This window comes from Myxocyprinus asiaticus, chromosome 37 (genome assembly GCF_019703515.2).
Source record: "Myxocyprinus asiaticus isolate MX2 ecotype Aquarium Trade chromosome 37, UBuf_Myxa_2, whole genome shotgun sequence".
In the NCBI taxonomy this organism is placed as follows: domain Eukaryota; kingdom Metazoa; phylum Chordata; class Actinopteri; order Cypriniformes; family Catostomidae; genus Myxocyprinus; species Myxocyprinus asiaticus.
Genome location: NC_059380.1, coordinates 30,309,746 through 30,331,189, shown reverse-complemented (window position 1 = coordinate 30,331,189; position 21,444 = coordinate 30,309,746). Strand labels below are relative to the sequence as shown.

The 21,444-nt window shown below is 41.6% G+C and overlaps 1 protein-coding gene across 4 annotated transcripts in view; it reads left to right on the top strand.

The window, feature by feature from the left end:
* LOC127428309 (serine/threonine-protein phosphatase 6 regulatory ankyrin repeat subunit C-like) overlaps nt 1-21,444 on the top strand; it is a 135,452-nt gene that overhangs the window by 51,311 nt on the left and 62,697 nt on the right. The window lies entirely within an intron of this gene.

Genomic DNA, 21,444 nt, shown 5'->3' with positions numbered 1-21,444 from the left:
TATTGAGCCTAAGAACTCGCTTTTACATGCTAAAGTGCGTTTAGCAATTCATCCCTTTGATTTTTATTTTTACACCTACAAATATTTACACTTTGAAATACATTTCAATGATTTATTATTTCTCCAGAATTACAGATTCACACTTCACACTTAAAAGTATTCAGTTGCATTGCCTGTACTTGGTTTTGTATGCTGCCATCCATGTTGTAGACCCCATGAAAGTGGGTTTTGAGGCTTTTACACTTTAAGAAGATATACACAATTAAAATGTACCTCATGCAGGAAATCAGACCAAAAATATTAATGTCATCTTGCACTTTGGGGCATTTCCAAATTTCTGTCCAGTCAAATGATCTCTAGAACGAGAATGTCCCTGCCCCTAATACCACCTGCCACTGACTAGCAACAGGTGTGTTCGACTTACAGACCGTTGGGCGTCTGGCTTGATGCAGTGCATGCCGGTTACAAATTTTTGTCAGGACTGTTTTCTGTGGCCCTGCTCCTTCACCGTAATGTATGTAAGGTATGATCAAAATACTGAGAGCAAGTCAAGACCAACCACCTGGTTTAGCTGCCACAGTTGCCCCAAAGCAGCTGCACAAGCTCTGACAAGGCCGTTTATTTGTAATTGGCCAGACTCACCGAAGACAATGATGTGTGCTCTGCTAACTCTCACAAATCATGTTTTTGTAACAGTAAAAAACTCTCTTCATGTAATCTTAATATTATAAATCATATTTATAAAAAAACTTATTTAAAATGATAAAAAAATATATATTGACTCCTTTATTGGTATTAAAATAATATAGGCTTTTCCCTGACATTCTTCTTATACACACAGGCACTGTATTAGGCAGGACGTAACCTATTGAAATCAATAGTGTTTCTGGTTATTATGTGTCAGATTTAAACATCTGCTTAAATGACTAATTTTACATCTAATGTGATCACAATACTGTTGTATACTACAAAGTGTCTGACTTGACCAATAGTATCCATCTTCAGCACCACCGAACCAGCGATTTCAGGGCAGGAGGTTAGGGCAGAGTTATGACGTGCTATTTTCACTTTAACATTTTGTTATTAGATTGCAATTGTTGGGCCTCATGTGCTCAGATAGGAGACAAAGGCAGGCTTACATACAGTCATAAAGTCTGACTGGGGCCTGTAGGAACACTCAAAGCCAAACGGCGCCAAAATCAAACAAAGGGAACTGCAAACCGCAGAGCACCAGGCCCAGCTCACCCAGCTGCAGAACAGCTACCAAGCGGTGCAGAGGGAAAATCTCAGCCTGCGCCAAGAAGTTAGGTGCACCCAAGCTGAGAGAGTCCGGGCACAGGAAGATAATGCCCGGATGCAGGAGGTAAATGAAACCCTGCACAGGCAGCTCAAAGCTGCCCAGCTAAGAGCAGAGTCAGATCAGGTAAGTGCAGCTGCTGACCTGGCCACCCAGGAAATGAACAGCACCACATCTGACATCGAAGAGGGCCCCCTCTTTAGCACAAGCAGTAGAAATGTGCCCCTAGGAAACCCAGGGACACATGCTAGAAGCCGAGCTGCCCCTAGTGGTACAGACTTCATCCTCCTAGATGCCTTTCAAGCTCCTCCAGTGGCACGCTGGTTGGATGCAGGTGCCCCTCCTTCTGGTTGCCCCCCTCAGTCCGTTTTCAGTCACGCCACCTTGCATATTGACCAGACTGATTCCACACCACGAAGGGGGGAAATTACTTCCAAGCCCAGAGTAGTGTAAATGGCTTGAGGGCCCCATTAGCCAGGGAGCTGTACGGCAAAACGCTCGCTGGCCGAAAGAAAGGTATGGTTCAAACGAAAACCCAAAAAGGAAGGTGAGAGGGAAGACAAGGTTTCAAACCCCCAAGAGGACAAGATTTGAAACAGGAAATGGAGGGTATAATCAGGAGATGCCTGACGGAGGCATTAACGCAGCTTGATGTGCTCCGTCATTCACCAGGACCGCCGAACTCCTCAAAGGAACATGGCACTGACCCCCCATCAGCATGACTAGACTATGTACCCACTCCCATTAACTGCAAACATTACATTGTAGGTTGGGAAAGGGGAACAGGGGAGGCCAAGTTGCTCCCCAAAACAGTCACTCCTAACACACCACACCCTCCTTTTCTGACCTTCTTGGGTGATCTGGTATGTAAGGGCAACGGCCAATGCATATACACATCAGTAGTGGTAGGGGGATGCATCAGCTTCCACACACTACTCGACGCTGGTTCCGAAATAAGTCTGATGGGTTCCAACACCTTCACAGAGGTGACTAGAGCAACGCTCTCCCTCAGCAAACCATTACAGATCGAGACCTGCAACGTAAGCATCACGATCTACACACGAGATAGGTCGTCTGTCACAAAACAGGCATGGATCGACATTACCTTTCAAGGGATGACGCTGGAACACCCCATTTATATATGTCCCATTAATACGGAACCACTGTTAATTGGCCAGGACCTACTGGACCAACTGGCTCTGCTCATTGACTGCCATCATGGACATATATGGGCTCAGGTTGACACACCGTCCACTTGGTCCAGAAAACAGCTTCAGATGGACAAGTTGCCATCATCCAGGAGTCCGGAGGACCCCTACCAATGATCATGCCTCCTCCAGAGCCTGACCCTGGCTCTGATCCTTCTATGCCACCTGCGAGCCCACAGCCCCCACAGGTTGATAGTCAAAACTCATTTCATGAGCACAAGTCTTTCCGTTGTTCACTGAAGAACACAAACTTAACCCTGTACAGCCACATTCTACAGCCATATAGTGGGGGGCATGCATTATCAACGGTATAGTGACACCAGAAACGCTTGTAGTGCTCTGGTCAGAAAAAAACGCTATGAGCCAGGACCTATACGACAACTTGTGTTGACACAGTCCTCTTCCGTTCTTCACACCACGAAGTCACCACATCCTTTCAGCACAAAGTCTCCTCAAAGCGATGGGGGTATGCACCCTCTCCATACGGATTGGGAAAAGGCAGGTCATGCATTTTGTGAGTGTAGTCCCTCAACTCCAACCCCCGTTTTTCATGGGGGCGGACATTCTGGTCGGACTAGGTGCTCAGTTGGACACGGTCAACCAGGTTCTGTGGTCCCAAGCCCGGGCTGAAAGGCATTCTCTGACCATTGAGGTAGAAAACATGATATCCAGCCAGACCATTCTCCAGGCATGCCAAGTCGCAAGCGATGTAGATATGACTGTCCCTACGCGAAGAGCAGGTGTTCCCATCTGCCTGGTGATCTCTAAAGGACAGAAGATACCTGGCCCACAGGCATTCTTCCAACCCTTGCCCCACTTCTGGGAACTCAATCTGACCGTCTGTGGCACACCCATGCTCGAGTTGAGCCACCGCTCAACCTACTTGTTGGTTCAGAACCTGACGCATGTCCCGATTCAGGTGACGGCACGGCGACCGCTAGGGATGTTGGTCGATAACTTGTTGCATGATTTCAAACAGACACTGCCAGTGATAGGAGAATTACCTCCATCACTAGCCAGGGACAACAACCTGGTTGGTGTCCTGTCCACTTTCCCAACCAAAATGATCATGGTGGCCTGCCACGAAGCACTACAAGTCAAACCAATCTACAGTGCTACCCTGGGCACCAGAGGTGACATGGTTGTAAACTCTCTTGTGACTCAACCCGGAGACACAACCCCTGGTGATGACAGAACCTGTTCCTCACCAGAGGAACCCTACGTTGGCTTTGAGGCCAAGATCAATGAGCAGCTTGCCAAACGCAGATGCTTTAATGACAGATGATCAGAGAAACACGCTTCGGAAACTCTTTCATGATTTCCAGCCAGTCTTCTCGAGAGATTCCAAATGCGCCACCCACTTATGGACTCCAGTACAAAATCTGCCTAAGAGTTGATCCAAGGGATCCTCGACAAGCTTTTGCAAAAGCAAATCATTCGGGAATGCAACTCAACCTACAACTCGCCTATCTGGCCAGTGTTAAAGCCGACCGGCAAGTGGCGTCTCACCATTGACTATCGCCCTCTGAATAAACAGGTACCACTTTCCCACTGGCCCATGATCCATTTGGACCAAGAACTGGCCAAGGTCAAAGGGGCCTGCTTCTTCTCTACTGTGGACATGGCCAACGCCTTCTGGATAATGAGAGTCGACCTAGCTGACCAATACAAGTTGGTTTTCTCTTTTGGTAACCACCAGTACACCTGGAACCATTGTCCATTTGGATATTCGAACTCTCCAGCCAAGTTCAATATCTTCCTCCATAAGGCCATGAGTGACTCCGCTGCTCGCAGGAACCTCATCTACGTGGACGACATCCTCATGAGGAACCAGACCTTTGAGGAACACTTGACTGAGATCTGACATGTACTTAAAGGTGCATTATGTAACATTCAGACACCCTTGTTATTAATGACACCTGTGGCCATTAAGTGAACTATAGCCAGCTACCTGTTGCTTATGCTCGCGCTCGTGCACACACTCCATAGGGACGCGAGCATCTGCCAAAACAATGATGTAACGTACAAAGAGTCAAGGTGATTCACCAGCATCATGCTGACAGATGAGGTAGCATAATTAAAATTACACAGTTATGATTGTTTTACTACAAACTTTGAGACTGTATATTATATTTGACTCTCCAGTGCTGGAACAGGGCTAAAACAAAGTGTGGATATAGGTCTGACTACGTGAGACTGTAGTTTGAAGTAATCACTTTTCTTTGCATAATTCATTGACTGCATTTATACGATAGCCTATGTCGGCATTAGCTAGCTAGCCAGCTTTATCAAAAGCTGTTTGCTAAATTTGGTGGATGATGACAGTAGCTGTTTATAAAATATACTGTACATTATAAATATGTTGACACAATTCAGTATTGATGTGATTCCATCACAGTTGTCATTTTGATATATCGATGCGCTATTGTTTTATAATAATACAATGTATATATTTTCTGTATAACCAAGTTACGTTACACTAATGAATGGGTTTTTTTTGCATTATATTGAACATTGTCTAGCATTCATTTCATGTGTTATTGTAGTTTACCTTGATGAATAATTACAGATTACCATTGTTTATGACTGTTACTGTGCAGGCAAAATCAAATTATCTAAAATTACACAGCTCAATCCTTATGGCACTATATTTCACATGCTTTGCAGTTATGTAAGTTTACCTGTCCAATAAGAAGAACACCAATTCAGGGTCAGTTTTGATCCCCAAAACCGAACGAAGGTCCCTCCAGGAATCAAATGCCCTGCCGATGTTCACTCTAGTTTTCGCTCGACCACGATCACGCTTCTGCTTAGATTCAGTAGATAAATGTTATTTTTTTTGGCTTACTCTGAGTTTGTTTAGGAGTCAGTGTTGTGCTGGGAGCCGGACGTTTGCTGGATTCCATCTCTAAGATAACGTTGCCTAGTGTTGCAGTTTGTTGTCACTGTTGAATAGTGGAAGAGAAGCTATTACTGAGGCAAGGCTCTCGGGAGCGTGCATAAACGTCACATCCTTTGTATTTTCCCGGCAAAAGTGACCCGCTCCCTTCATATGAAAATCAGTCTACAGGTTTTAATAGGCAACCTAGGAAGTCCAGGAAGGGCTCATTTTTTAAGTTGTGTTACAAGCCGTTCACACACTGGCAAAAAAGGTGAATATTACATGAAAATTGATACATATTGCACCTTTAACCAACTCTCCACTGCTGGAGCCAAGCTTGCACTAGCCAAAGGCCAATGGTACCGCACCAAGGTTGAGTATGTGGGTCTAACAGTGAGTGCAGATGGCATCGAACCCCAAGCTGGGAGAGTTCAAGCCATCTGTGACATTAAAGCTCTGACAGGTTTGTCAGAACTCAGAAGCTTCCTAGGTGTCTGCAACTACTCCCGACAGTTCATCGAGGACTATGCGGAGATAGCCAGACCCCTCACGGAACTACTTCGTAATGACAAAACATTTGAGTGGGGAGAGCCCCAGGAACATTCTTTCCACCAGATGAAAGATGAGCTCAGCTCTGCACCCTGTCTGGCCTACCTAGACAAGGATAAAGAGTTCCACCTCGAGGCAAGCTTCTCATCCCACTGTCTCAGTGCCGCCCTAACACAGAAAAAAAGACACAGACAAATGTGTCGTCGCCTATGCGAGCCGACCTCTTGGTGTTGTTGAGATTAAGTTCTCTGACTGCGAGAAGGCCATCCTGGCGACCGTATGGGCTGTGGAACTCTTCTGTTGCAACATTGGTGGTCAGAAGACAGGTATTGAGACTTGTCACCAACCTGTCACCTTCCTGAACAGCCAACGGCTGAGGGAGGGGCGGGTCTCCAACAGCCGCATTGCCACTTGGATGATGGCAATGCAAGGCAATGACATTGAGGTCAAGTATGTCCAGAACCATAAAATGGCCTTGGGCCAGGACCTGGCTGAATGGCTGAATGCCAACACTGTGACTGCAAAAGGCAACCGAGCCCAGAATCCTTACTTGTCACCACTCCGCTACTGCCATCAAATCATTGTTACTATGATGAGAATACCTGCGCAGACCTCCCAAGGGTCTACGTGGATGGCTGTTCATTCCGCCATGAAAGTCAGACTTGAGCAGGAGCTGGTATTGTTTGGTTCAACCGCAACGTCTACGAACCAAACAACTACCGACTGGGCAGCAAGACAAGCCAGTATGTGGAGATTGCAGCAGTGCTCATCATGCTCCAGCAAGCCACCAAGTTGACTACTGAGCAACTGATGATCGGTTCTGACTCAAACTATGCTCGTCATATTTTATCTCTCACTTTCCCACATGGAAAGATAACGGCATGAGGAACACGAGAAACAAGGAAGTCAAGGCAGTCGGAACTCTTCCTGGCTTGCGACCAACTTGTGACCTAAAGCAAAAGAATAAATTCTGTAAATGCTCGGATGCACTTTCATTGGCTGTCTTTCGACAGGCAATGAGGGTGCATTCGAGCATTTGCTGGCTTTATTCTGTAGCTACAACAAACGATGACTGTTTAAAGTTAAATGTTTTATGTCTGTATAGTATGGTTTTTTTCAATTAACATTTTTTATTGATTCATATAGATGACAAAGAAAAACAAAACATATTTACATTGAATCAACATTTAACTCCCACTACTACCCCTCCCCAATCACCAACCCCACCCCGACCCCCAACGAACATCCCCGTGGTCACACAAAAGTACACACACACACACACAAAAATATAATAATCCTACACATCTAAAACTACACCTCTCTCTCCACAGCCCCTCCCTGAGAGTCCCCCAAAAATGGCAAATAACTTCCCCATTTCCCATCAAATGAATCCCAGATCCCCAGCCTTCTACATGACACCTCCTCGTAAAGCTGCCACCCTCCCCATCTCTGTGCACCAAAATGAAGGTGCCCCAGCTGACTTCCATCCCCTTAAAACAATCTGTCTGCCTGTCTTAACACTGGTCATTACCCAATTTTATTATGTGTTTATTCCCTATATTGATGACCACCCCATCGCCTAAAATACAGAGTCTGGGGCAAAACGAAACCCAAGTGCCCAACACGTCACACACAAAACTCTGAACCTTCAACCAAAATTCTTGGATCTTAACACACCCCCAAAAAACATGGGTGGTGTCTCCATCTTCTGACTGGCATGGCCAGCAGGTGGATGTTTCTTTAAAACCAAGCCTATACAATCTAGAGGGGGTACAATAGAATCGATGTAAAATCTTGAATTGCATTAGGCGCACCCTTGCATCTCTAGATACAGACTTGATGTTCTTTAGAATCCTAGTCCACACTCCCTCCTCCAATACCAAGTTGAAATCTTTCTCCCATAATCTCTTGATAGAAGTTAAAGCTCCGTCCCCCAGACTCTGAATTAGCAGGTTGTAATACACTGATGTCTCATGACCTTTTCCAAAAGCAGTAATCACCACTCCCAGAGTATTTGCCGCTTTAGGGGGGTGTATGCTACTCCCAAAAATAGTACAGAGCAGATGGCGCAGCTGTAAATACCTAAAGAATGGAGATCTGGGAATCCCAAATTTTTGAACCAAATTTTCAAAGGATCTCAACACTCCACTCACATATAGGTCACCAAGCATATTAACCTCGCTCACAATCCACTCTGACCAGCAGAAAGAGGACTTATTAATACATAATTTTGGGTTCAGCCATATGCTCGAGGCAACATTTAAATAAATGTCCGAATTAAACACTCTGGACACTTTTGTCCATACCGAGTGCAAATGCGAGAAAACGGGGTGTAACTTAACTATTAGTTTGATAGAAAGGCATTGCAATGACGAAATAGGGGCAAGAACTTCCTGTTCAATACAAAACCAGTGAGGGGCTCTCTCAGGTGGAAGCAACCAATGAGCCAGCTGTCTGAGACCGAATGCATAATAATAAAACAAAATCTTGGGTAGGCCTAGCCCACCTTTGTCAATCGGCCTATGTAACTATTGAAATGTAATCTGGGACGCTTACCATTCCAAATTAAGGACTTCGCTATGCTATCAAATTGCTTGAAATAAGAGAGGGGGACATCTACAGGGAGAGATTGTAGCAGGTAGTTGAATTTTGGAATACAATTCATTTTAATAACACTAACCTTCCCAATCATAGATAAATGTAATGACGCCCACCTGCCCACATCGCTCAAAAACCCTTTTATTAAGGGGTCAAAATTAACTCTAACTAAATCACACAAATTTGCTGGGAATAAAATGCCCAAATACTTATTGCCCTGTTTGGGCCACTGGAAGACACCCGCCTGAAAAGCCGGTTGCTGGGCAGTACGCTGTCAGAGCCAAAGCTTCGGATTTAGACCAATTGACTCTGTATCCTGAGAATTTGAAAAGGATTTAATAATTCTGTGTGGCAAGGCATAGATCTAGTGGGGTTGGAGACGAATAATAAAATATCTGCGTAAAGCAAAAGCTTATGCACCATACCTCCCACCACCACCCCTGGAAAATCATCTTCCTTTCTTATCACGGCTGCTAATGGTTCCAGGGCAAGACAGAACAATAATGGGGAAAGAGGGCAACCCTGTCAGGTGCCCCTATCCAGAGTAAAATAATCTGAAATTAATCCATTTGTTTGAACCGCCGCTACCGGGTGTCTATAAAGTAACTTAATCCATCCAATAAAAGTATTCCCAAACCCGTATATTTCCAAAATCTTAAAAAATAATCCCATTCTACCATATCAAATGCCTTTTCGGCATCAAGTGAGATGGCAGCGACCGGAGTCTGATCATTCCCCACTGACCACATGATATTGAAGAAATGCCTAATGTTTTCAGAAGAACTGTGGCCCGAATAAACCCCACCTGATCTATATGTATAAGAGATGTCATAAATGTACTTAATCGGTTAGCCAGAATGTTTGACAATATTTTTACGTTTAGCTGGATCAGGGAAATTGGATGGTAACTCTTACACTCACTTGGATCTTTGTCCTTTTTAAGAATCAGACCAATCTGGGCTTGTGTCACGGTTGACGGAAGCTTTCCAATCTTTAATGATTCCGTATAAACTTCTAACAAAAGTGGAGTTCTGTAGCATAAGATCTAAAAAATTCAGCGGCAAAGCCATCTGAATCCAGAGCCTTGCCTGTAGTCAAGGCCTTAATTACCTCGCCAAGCTCCTCCAAGTTTATCTCAGAATCAAGAGAATTCTTTTGCTCAGTCATCAGTTTAGGGAGTTCTAATGGTTCCACAAAGTTTCTAATATCTTCATCAGTAGATGAAGACATGGAAATATAGAGATCAAGATAGAATTCTTTAAAAGCATTAATATCAATGGCCGAGGTAAATATTTTACCACCAGCAGATTTCAGTGAGGGAATGGTAGAAAAAGATTCTCTCTGCTTTATATATCTAGCCAAAAGCTTCCCTGCTTTGTCCCCAGACATAAAGTATGACTGTCTTGCCCTGAATAGCCTAAACTCCACCTTCCGTGACAAAATAGTATTATATCTGTATTTCAATCGGGTAAATTCTCTGAGGCCATCAGACGACATTCGGCACTTCAGCTTTGCCTCGGCACTTTTAATATTCCCTTCCAACTCCACGAGTTCCCGTGCTTTGGATTTTTTGGTGAATGAGGCATACTGTGTGATCGGACCCCTGAGAACCACCTCAAGTGCCTCCCAAGCCACGCCCACAGAGGATACTGAGGACCAGTTGGTCTCAATATAAACATTGATTTCAGCCTTTAACATTTGTTTGAATTCAGGATTTTGCAAAAGGGATACATTAAAGCGCCAACTATATGATTTCTTTTTCTCCGTATGTGGCAACATCTCTAAACTCACCAGGGCGTGATCTGAGAGTAAGATGTTTCCAATTAAGGAATCAACAACAGATGAAATAAATCTTATCTAGAATAAATCTTATGAATTGATGAAAAAATATATAGTCCCTACCAGATGGGTTCAAAAGTCTTCAAATATCTGTAAGACCAAGATTTTTACACATCCTCTGTTGCGACAATTTTGCTCTAGGGGGCTTACACACATCTGCTTCATTATGATCATCAATAGATTAAAGTCTCCTCCCAATATAATATCATGAGGGGTGCCAGCGGCTTGCAACATCCCTTCAAGATCTATAAAAAAGCCCTGATCATCTGCGTTAGGTGTGTAAATATTAGCCAAAATCAACCTTTGCCCCTGAATTTCTGCTATAACAATGTTATATATAAATAACAAATACCTAATTTATCTTTAATCTGTTTGAGACATTTGAATTGTAGATGCTTACTTATCATTGTAATGACTCCCCTGTTCTTACTTGAGCCAGCACTAAAGAAAACATGTCCACCCCATATCTTCCCAAATTTTTCACCTTTCTGCAGGGAAAGATGCATTTCTTGAAGAAACACTATATCATATTTCTTACGTTTAAGAAAAGAAATAACCTTCTTTTTATGGGGTGCTCCAACCCATTCACATTCCACATGGAGAGAAACAATCCACTCTTATTAACATTTGACATTTTGACATTTTAGAAAAAAATTGATTGTGTCAAAAATAAAATTATAAAACCACATTCCAACATTAGTGCAACAATCAAACCCCCCTGAACCAAAAAAAAAAACAGAAAAAAGAAAAACGTGCGCATTAACCCCGCGCACAACAGTGCTAACTGGCGTCCATCCCTCTGAACTCAAACAGTCCATGTATGCCTACGAGAGCCCCGCAACAACTTTGCCGCGGGATTGCTCAAATCCGGTGTTTCTATACAAATTTTGTGAGAGAGAATTACACAACAGAAGATAATCTATAAAACAAACTCCAGCCAATAGGCGAAATAAACACAAAGAACGTGTAGATTCATCCACAGAACTGTCCAGAAGGTGTGTTCCTCCACAAAACAAGCTCCAGCTGCTAGCGGAACCAGCATCAAAAAAAAAAAAAAAGCTGTTCAGTTTCCTCGGGCAGTCAAACGAATGTTCAGTGAGCCGGCCCTTTCGACTGCTACATGAGTGCAACAAATGACCCAATCACTCCAATGTCCTGCAAGAAATACTCCACAATACAAACTCCAACCAATAGGAGGCATAAGCACAAAGAACGTGCAGATTCATCCACAACACTGTACCGAAGGAGTGCTACTACACAAAACAACTCCAGCCACTAGGCGGAACCAACACAAAAAGAAACAAAAAAGGCGCTCAGTTTCCTCAGAGTCGGACCACTTGGCTGCAACGTGAGTACCACAAAATAACTTACTCAGTCCATTGACTTTATGAAGGACATCGCTTGCTGGGGACATGTAAATATTCTGCGGCCATCCTTAGCATCTATTCTCAATTTAACTGGGATCATCATTACAAAAGCGACCTTCCATTGATGTAAGAGTTTCTTGCATTCCTTGAATCGATCACGTTTATCTCTTGTCGAATTCGCAAAGTCTGGGAACAAGAAAATGCTGTGGTTCTTCCAAGAAAGCCTTCCTTTACTCCTCGCCTCACGTAACACGAGGTCTTTATTGGATGATCTCAGAAATTTGAATTGATCGGCCTGTCTCCCTCAGTGGATTGCCGAGCCGGAACCCTGTGTACTCGCTTGATTTCCAGCTTAACATGGCCTGTTATGTCGAGCAGACTCGGGAAGAGCCCGTCCAGGAATTTCACCATATCCCGACCTTCTTCGTCCTCAGGAATTCCAACAATTCAGACATTATTCTACTGGTTACGGTTCTCCAAGTCCTTCAGCTTCTCCCAGACATGCTCCAAATTCACCTTGGTCGCTAGCAGATTAGCAGCTAATTCCTTCTCCGATGACTCCAGATAATCGATCCGTTTCTTGACATGCCCTCAATCTTGTAACCACCTCAGTGAATTTCGTCTCCATGGCAGTGATCGATCGACGTATTACAGCAAGATCCTCCAAGTCAGCAACGACCTTCATAAGCATTCCCGACCTTCATAAGCATTCCGCCGAATTTCCTTCACTTCTTTGGCCAAATCGGCTCCCAGGCTTACGGCCTGCTGCTCAGGGGCGTCAGCTTGAACACGTAAGTGTATTTTAATGTCTCCAGAGCCCGAGGATTTTGAATTCTTTGACATATTGTCTTCCTAGAACAGTTATGGAACAGTGTATCGAATCTCACTAGTTTATGACATAAAAAGTATTAAAACTAGCAAAGTTCACCACACGTTCATGATGTCTCCGTGACGCGAGGAATATTTGCCTCTGGTCCTTTATCGATGCTTAGAAGAAGCAGTGAACTTTTTAGCAGACTGTTAGCACTCAACAACTGGTTATCTGGGTCGTGCACAGCTTGTAATATTGACTTTGTGTAAAATTGGGACTTATTTTGGGAGAGATCACAGTTTTATTGTGTAGATGGTCTCCATGTAAACAGACATGGTGCTTGTATTTTATTAGATAATACCAGGATGAAGATAAAGAGTCAATGACTTGTTAGTTTGGTGTCTACATGTATGCTACATAATGACCAAAAGTCTTCTGTAGAATGTGTCTCATCCTCGGAAAACTGTTTTATCAACAGATTGTTCTATTTCTTGTGTTGTCTCATGATAGTCCAGTATGCACTAAAAAAAGTCAGTTAATTTTGATAATCTTATAAAGGTTAAAACTTCTGTTAATTATTCTTTGCCAGCGGTCACTGCTAAGATGTCTCCTTTAGATGTCAGATCATTGTCAAACAAGTACAGCGCAATGTTACAGCTTCACACGCACACAGTTTAAGGTGCTTCAACATAATTGAAAATGGCAGTGGCCAACACACATGTAGCTTCTCAGCTGGGCTCTCTCTCTTTCTACATCTGCTGTCTCCTCTCCTTAAAAGCCCCCATCACTCCTAACTGAAACACAACACAGGTGTTAAGCACAGGTGAAAATCATTCACCACTCATCTCCCCTGCTTCACTCTCCACAGCACGGCGCTCGGTCACGCCTCTGCCTCCACAAATGCCAATTTTAGGGATGAATTCTCAGAACTGCTCTCTGATTTGGTTTTAAAGTATGAAAAGATGATTGTAGTTGGGGATTTTAATTTTCATGAAGATAAGGCTGATGATCCTGTAGTAAACACATTTTTAAATATTACACAGTCTTTTAATTTAGAGCAGCATGTATCTGGTCCAACGCATAATCGAGGTCATACGTTTGATCTGGTGTTTACTCTTGGATTAGATCAGAGTGATCTGAAAATAGAGGACACTTTTGTGTCAGATCATAAAAGCATTCTTTTTGACATTATATTAACTACAGAGACAAGTTGCTCATATCGATCTCATACTATAACTACAGAAACTTTAAATACATTTTCATAAATTTTTTCAGCTTTTTCTGAAATCTGGGCTCATGATGCAAGCACAACTGATCAGTTAAAACATTTAAATTATTTGTGTGTCAATATTAGATTTAATTGCCCCTGTCAAAACAAGAACTAGGTCAGAAGTAAAGAAATCATCTTGGATAAATGATGATATTTGCATTTTAAGGAGAAAGTGTAGGAAGGCAGAACGTGCTTGGAAATCAACTAAACTTCATGATCACTTTGAACACATAAAGGATCACTTAGTGCTGTACAATAAGATAGTTAAAGCTGCTAGAACTGTGTATTTTTCGGAACTAATAACTACTATATGACATAATGCTAGGTTTTTAATCAAAACTGATCAACCCTGTGTCTAGTGCTGCATTTTGTCCAATAGATTTTTACAAATTTGTATCTATTTTTGTTAATAAGGTCTCTAACATAAGGGCATCTATTATTCCTCCGTTACCTAGTGTGGAAAAATTGGGTTGTAGAGAGAGTTTGTTGGATTCTTTCTCACCGATCTCAGAGCAAGATCTATATAAAGTTCAGTTGAAACCATCTAGTTGCCATACAGATGTAATTCCTTTAAGACTTTTCAAGGAAGGTAATGGGACTTGAGGCCCTACTTTGTTGTCTATAGCAAATAGCTCGCTTGTGTCAGGATGTGTCCCAGAGGAATTAAAGACTGCTATAGAAGTGAAGAAGCCCTGTTGGATCCTTCGGTTGCAAATAACTATAGACCAATCTCAAAATTAATTTAAAATAATAGAGAAAGCAGTAGTTAAACAACTGCTGGAGGTAGTGAATGATAACAGTATTTTTGAAAAATTTCAACCAGGTTTTAGAGACAATCACAGTACAGAAACTGGCCTTCTTAAGGTTACCAATGACATTGATGGCGGGGGATGCTGGACAGTGCTCCATTTTAGTGATGCTTGATTTAACTGCAGTGTTTGACACAGTTGATCATTCAGTTTTAATTAATACATTGGAAAGATGCATGGGAATATCTGGGGTGGCTTTAGATTGGTTTGTTTCCTATTTGTCAAATAGGAAATTTGTAGTGTCTGTTGGAGAAGAGATGTCCTCCTCTTCATCAATACATTTTTGGTGTTCCACAAAGATCCCTGTTAGGGCCAATTTTGGTTTATATATGTTACCGCTTGGTTCTGTGATTCGAAAATACAGCATACATTTTCATTGCTATGCAGTAATTTAAGTGTTCTTTGTCATGGAAATTCTAAATACTGAAATTCTAAATAAAACTCCCTAAATTACCTGACTAACCTGCTGGTCTCCTAGTTTCCCAGCCCACTGGTTCCTTTTTCTTCAGCTCATTACAACTCAGAGTCCACTGAGAGGTTGGCAGCATCCTGCCCAAAGACAATACTCCCTCAATCCGAGAATCTTGTATTCTGTCACTACATGCTAGCAATTTCACCATAATACCTATCTCATATCTAGACTTATACTGCAGCATAATAAATCAACCGAACTCCAGTTTCTGCTTTGCTTATTTATTAGTTCCATTAGACGCAGCTGTGGAACTCACCCAAGAAAAGTTAAACACAAGCTTTTATAGATGATATTACGTGATCTCTCCTGATACTTGTTTACTTTATTCTGATTGGATATAGGTTGGTTAGAATTAGCTAATTATCTTAGCAAGAGATCAACATTATGAAATATAGTTATTAAAAGAGAGTATGATGAAAATTCCCATCATCGTTAGCTGCATATTCCAGTACATAGAGTTCAACAATGTTAGGTTCGCATTTTCAGTTCCTCTTAAAATAATAATCTTGCACTGACTGTTCTTTTGTTCCCCTTCTCAGCTACCTTTCATATTTATTTCAAAAATTGCTATCACTATCCCCCCTTCGATAATTATTACACGATTGTCAATCAATTTATCGATTACCTAACCTTAAACAGTTTCCTCTCTTACCCCTCCAGACATTATCTCATACACAACATCCTTCTCTCTCTTATCCATCCAAATGTCAAAATCATTCTCTTGCCTCATAGCTATAGGACCTAACTGAACATACTGTCCCTCTTTACTCTTCATGGTTTCATTCATCATTTTCCCCAAATGATTACAATGCCTGCAATAAAGAAGGTTAGCAATACTGGCATCAAAAACTTATATATCGGTCCAAGTACATTACCAAACATATTATGAAAGAACTTTGTTAACCAATCCCATGAATAGTTGGGTTTCTCAGACTGTTCATCCTGCCATAAATCATCTTGCAGCTTTTTCCTATCCTCCAACACTCTAGATATTTTGCTTCTATCTGCATCATACGCTGGAACAAATGTGCAACATTATTTTCCAATTTTGTACCCACACACCTCCTCCTTCAGCCAGAATTCCATCTAATATCATTCAATTTTCAAGTAATTTGTCAGAGGTAACCTATTTCCATTTTCAGAAGTGTTATAGCCAATTTAGTGTCGTTCACAAAACGATACAGTTCGTAATGGATTTTGTTAATCCAATTCATCGAATCGGTAACCGCATAATGGATTAGGAAAGCCTTCCAAAACTGGGACGATTGATCAGTCATATGATGTTCTAGCGGGATATCGGCTATATCATGTCTTCACCAAGGATCATCTTTTTGTCGTTCTAAGGCACGTTTCTTTCACACTGTCTCCACATACACCACTCTAATTCTTGCTCTAAGTTTGACTAAAGCACAAACACCTTTCTAAGATTCTGGTAATGCTTGGTAGGCTGTCTGTCCGCACAACCAATAATAATCGAGTAATTGATTCACCCTGCTAGTCATGGTCTCCCATTTCAATGGTTGGTTCACGAGTTACATTATTGATATTCTTGCAACCCCTAAGAATTCCCAAGAATTTTATCCCTTTGTGCAAACGTTATCCCTTTGTGCCAAACTTTCTTATCCCTTTGAGTCTCTAGTCCTGTGCCTCGTCTAGTCGTTATGGTTACATTCGGGCAACTCATCGCCCCTTTTGAAACAATACATCACCAGCAATTTGATCCTGGTGCAGGTATGTGACTCGGGACACAGCGTCGTTCATAATCACCTACGGGTTCAGGAAACAACGGATATGGTTATGCTGTTGCGAAGGATATGTGTGCACATGCATAATTTTTTTGTGGAGCATGGTTCTTAGCGGTGTAATTTCATACTTACAAAACAAATTTAGGTCATAGTGATGCTGTTTGGTATTAGACGAGTGGTCACAATGAACAAGCTCTTCTCTTTTACTCTGAATGAGAACAACAGTTGGATCTGATAAAGGCAACACAATTATCAATAGCAACACTCAAATGAATACAACAAATCCAATGGTGAACTTGAACCACCTGCTGGCCCACATCTGCTCCCAGGTGCGCTGATTATCTGGACGACTCCACAGACCGTGCAGATGTTCAGACTTCGCCAGGTACCATTCTGTACCGGTTGGCTTATAGTCTTTGAATTTTATCGGGTTTGATGGGGCTTGCAATGACACGTGAATCCAGGTGTCACGTTCAGCGATCTTTACTGCTGTATTTGTGGTCAGGATAATTTCATATGGACCCAACCACCTTGGACAGTGCCACACCTTGCTTCAGAGGTCAATCACCTGGAATCACTGCCCTGGTTCATGCAAATTTAATTGGGCTGGTGATGCAGCCTGAACCTGTGAATGAATTGCTTTGATCTGGTTAAAAACAACATACTGTATAATTTTCCATCTGTTCGTTTGGCCCCGCAAAACTCTCCTGGGGAGGAGATTTTATTCCCCCTCACATCAGCAATCTGTGAAAAGTTTATGTGGACTGAGGGCTGTCCAAGCTCCCGTTTAAGCTCACATGGCCAGTAAGGTTTTTGCAGTCTGATTAACTTTTTTCCACTGCTCCTCCATTTAGAGGGTGGTAGGCAAAGTGAGTTTTCACATTTATTCTCAATCCCTTTGCCAATTCAGTATTCACTTTATATACAAAGTGAATGCCATTGTCAGAAGTACATTTTTTAAGTACTCCCCATTTTGGAGTGACTTCGCCACTGTTGTAGCATCGGCCTTTCTACATGGGAAACACTCAGCCCACTTATAAAACATCTCAACAAAATCACAAGACAATATTTATTCTCTTGATACAATTTTAGCTCAATAAAGTCTATCATAATGTCCTGAAAAGAAAAATCAGGAGGGGTGGACAAAGTAAGATTGCTTACTACTTCTCCCCACGTTATGCGCATATGTGACAGTTGTAAAAAAACAAAACAATCTCTCTGCCACTGCTGTAAATCCTGGAGCAACCCAGGATGTCTCAATCAATATCATTATTAGCCAATTTTTTGAGGCATGTTCTGCCCCATGGGCCCATTTTTTCAAAATTTGGATTAAGCTGTTTTGGCAAATTGGTTTGGCAAAAAAATTGCTTGTTTGCCTTAGTGTCCCTTCATCTACACTTTCATTCTCACACACCTCACTCTCACACCCTCCTCTGACCAAGACTTTGTTTCCTGGTCAGTTTGCATGCTTTGAATTTCAACCAGTTTTGATGGTTGTTGCGCATTTTTGGAAATCGGGAATGTAAAAGTAAAACCAGGCGTTGGTCGACATTTGAATACCATGCATTTCTTTTAAAGAATCTGCAAATTAGTTTCCTTTTGAAATTGATCACTGCTCCTTCGTGAAGGGTGCACACTTACGGATCTCATTTTCTTTAGGAAATAACAGATTCTTTAGCAGTTTATTACTTTAAAATGCAATTGGTTTTCCTGTCGCCATAAGAAAACCTTAAGGTTGTTTAGGAGAACATTTTTGATTGCGTCAGCAGAGTGTGAACTGCATGGGGAAAATGCAAATTTGATGGGTGGAATGCCACCAAGTTTAAACATGACAACACAGCTTTGATGGCAGCAGCTACTAAACGTAGGCACTGTGGCATTCCCCATCCAACAGTGTCTAATCATTTTGAAGAGTATGCATTTGGGCGATGTCAGCCACCATGGGGTTTGGTTAGAACCACGGACATGAACCCCTCTTTCTCAGAATTGTGTAGATCGAGCAATTTGAATAATCTTGCAGGGCAAGACAGTCCAGTTGAGAAAGCCAATTTGAATTGCTCAAATGCAGAATGTCATTCTCCAGTCCAGTTTTATTTATCTGTCATTTTTTGTAGCTCATTAGCTGCTGTAAGAATAGGATTGGAGATCTCATATTTCTAGAACACCAATTGAATGTGACTAAGGTTTATCAGCCTAAACAATTATACAGGGTCTGCAGTACCCTGTACTTAGGAAAATGATAATATAAAGCTCTAGTTGTTGTTTTTTGGTACCTGTAAAATTCCTTTATTGCCTGCTGATCAAAATCAGCCCCCGGGGTAGGCACATATTAGAGGTATAAGAGATACTGTTTAACAAGGCCGGTTTTATGCTTTGGACACTTTGTGTACATTTCCAGTTTAAAGGAGAAGTAAGGCTTAACATCTATCTCACAGGCAGTCTGACTCAGTAAACACAAGAACAATTTATTAGAGCATTAGATGAGATCCCTACCACATGGCGGTACGAAAGCTAAATTACTCAAAAGTTCCACAAAAAAACATGGTAGGCTCGGAATTTAGTCCATCCCTGTGGTATCCTATTCGCATTTGACCTAAAACATTTTTAATTCAAAACAGAATTGGTTATCTTGTGTGGATAGGGATGGAGAAAAAACTTTATTATTCAGGAAAATTAGCACAGAACATAATTCAGAACATTCACCACAGTTCTCAGGGGATCGTTCAAGCAATTTAATTTGGTCCTCACATGGCAATATAACGCTGCCCTCGGTTACATTTTTTATTGAAAACCTCGTCAAACTGCCTGCACACTCCCGCACTCTGAAAGAAAGGATAGGTTTTAGTCATAATTTTCAGAAGTTCTAAAATATAATAGTAGAACTGTTCTGATGACCACACCCATTTTTCAGCTAATTCCTTTTGGGTCTACCTATTAATTCATTAATGGGTATTTATCCTCCTATCAATGTAGTTTAGCTTGAGAGGATATTAGTGCAACAGAAAATCAGAGACAAAATCCAAATTGTTGGAATTCCTGAGTATGAGGATGGCCGAGATATGGTAAAATTCCTAGACAAGCTGTTCCCGAGTCTGCTCGACATAACAGGCCATAAGCTGGAAATCGAGCGAGCTCACACAGTGCCGGCTCAGAGATCCGCTGAGGGAGATCCACATTTTTGAGATCATTCGATAAAGATCTTGTGTTACGCGAGGCGAGGAATAAAGGAAGGCTTTCTTGGAAGAACCACAACATTTTCTTGTTCCCAGACTTTGCGAGTTTGACGAGAGAAACGTGATCGATTCAAGGAATGCAAGAAACTCTTACATCAACGGAAGGTCGCTTTTGCTCTGATGTTTCCGGCCAAATTGAGAATAGATAATAAGGATGGACGTAGAGAATTTACATGCCCACAGCAAGCACTGTCCTACATAAAAAAATTGGAGTGAGTAAGCCTTTTGGTGACTTTCATGTTGCTGTTTAGTGGGTCTGACTCACTGAACATTCACTTGACTGTCCGAGGAAGCTGGGCGCCTTTTTTTGTTTCTTTTTGTGCTGGTTCCGCCAAGTGGCTAGAGTTTGTTTTGTGTAATATCATTTCTTCGGGACAGCTTGTGGATAAATCTGCACGTTTTTGGTGCTTATGCCTCCTGTGGCCTGGAGTTTGTTTTGTGGAATATCTCTTGCAGGACATTGGAGTGTTTGGGTCTTTTGTTGTACTCACGCATCGGCCGAATGGGCTAGTTTACTGAACATTTGTTTGACTGCCCGAAGAACTGAACAGCCCCTTCCTTTTGTAGGGCTTTACGGGTTGTTTAGAACAGTGTTACTATCAGAAATAATTAATAATTATTTCTTTAGTTATTAATTAATATTTAAATTAATTAATTGAATCTAACTCATTAAAACCTCATATGGGGCTCCAGTAAATGTAGTGTGCTATGTTTAGGAGCGGGTTTGGTTATTGCCAATTATTAATAATTATCAAAGATAATTATTAATTATTAAAATCAATAGAAAATTGATGAGAATCAATGTTAGCTTTTTTTAATCCTTTAAATCAACAATTATCAAAGATAATCGTTAATTGTTAACATCGATGAAACATTAATTAAAATTAACACTAGCTTATTGATCATTCAAATTCAACAATCATCAAAGATAATTATCAATTATCAAAAATCAATAGAATATTAATAAGGATTAACATTGACGGGGCACCACCCTGGAATCAGGGACTAATAATCGAATATTAAAACAGTCTCAATATTAGATTGTTTTCTTAGGAAAATCGACATCCGAAGAATATCGATTTTCGGGAAAAAAAACAATGAATGAAGGTTTGAATCCGAGCACTGACATTCCGTCAGCATGACACAGGCATATGCAAAACAAACCAAAACACTTCTCTTTGTAATATAAACAAAGTTTTTTTATGCAGTAATATCAATTAATAATTAATACAATGCAGTCAATAAACTTCCGACTTACAACTACAAACTAAACAGTGATATGATTAGATATGGAAACTAAAATAATCCTATAACACATAAGGTGTGTGTGTGTGTGTGTGTGTGTGTGTGTGTGAGTGTGTGTGT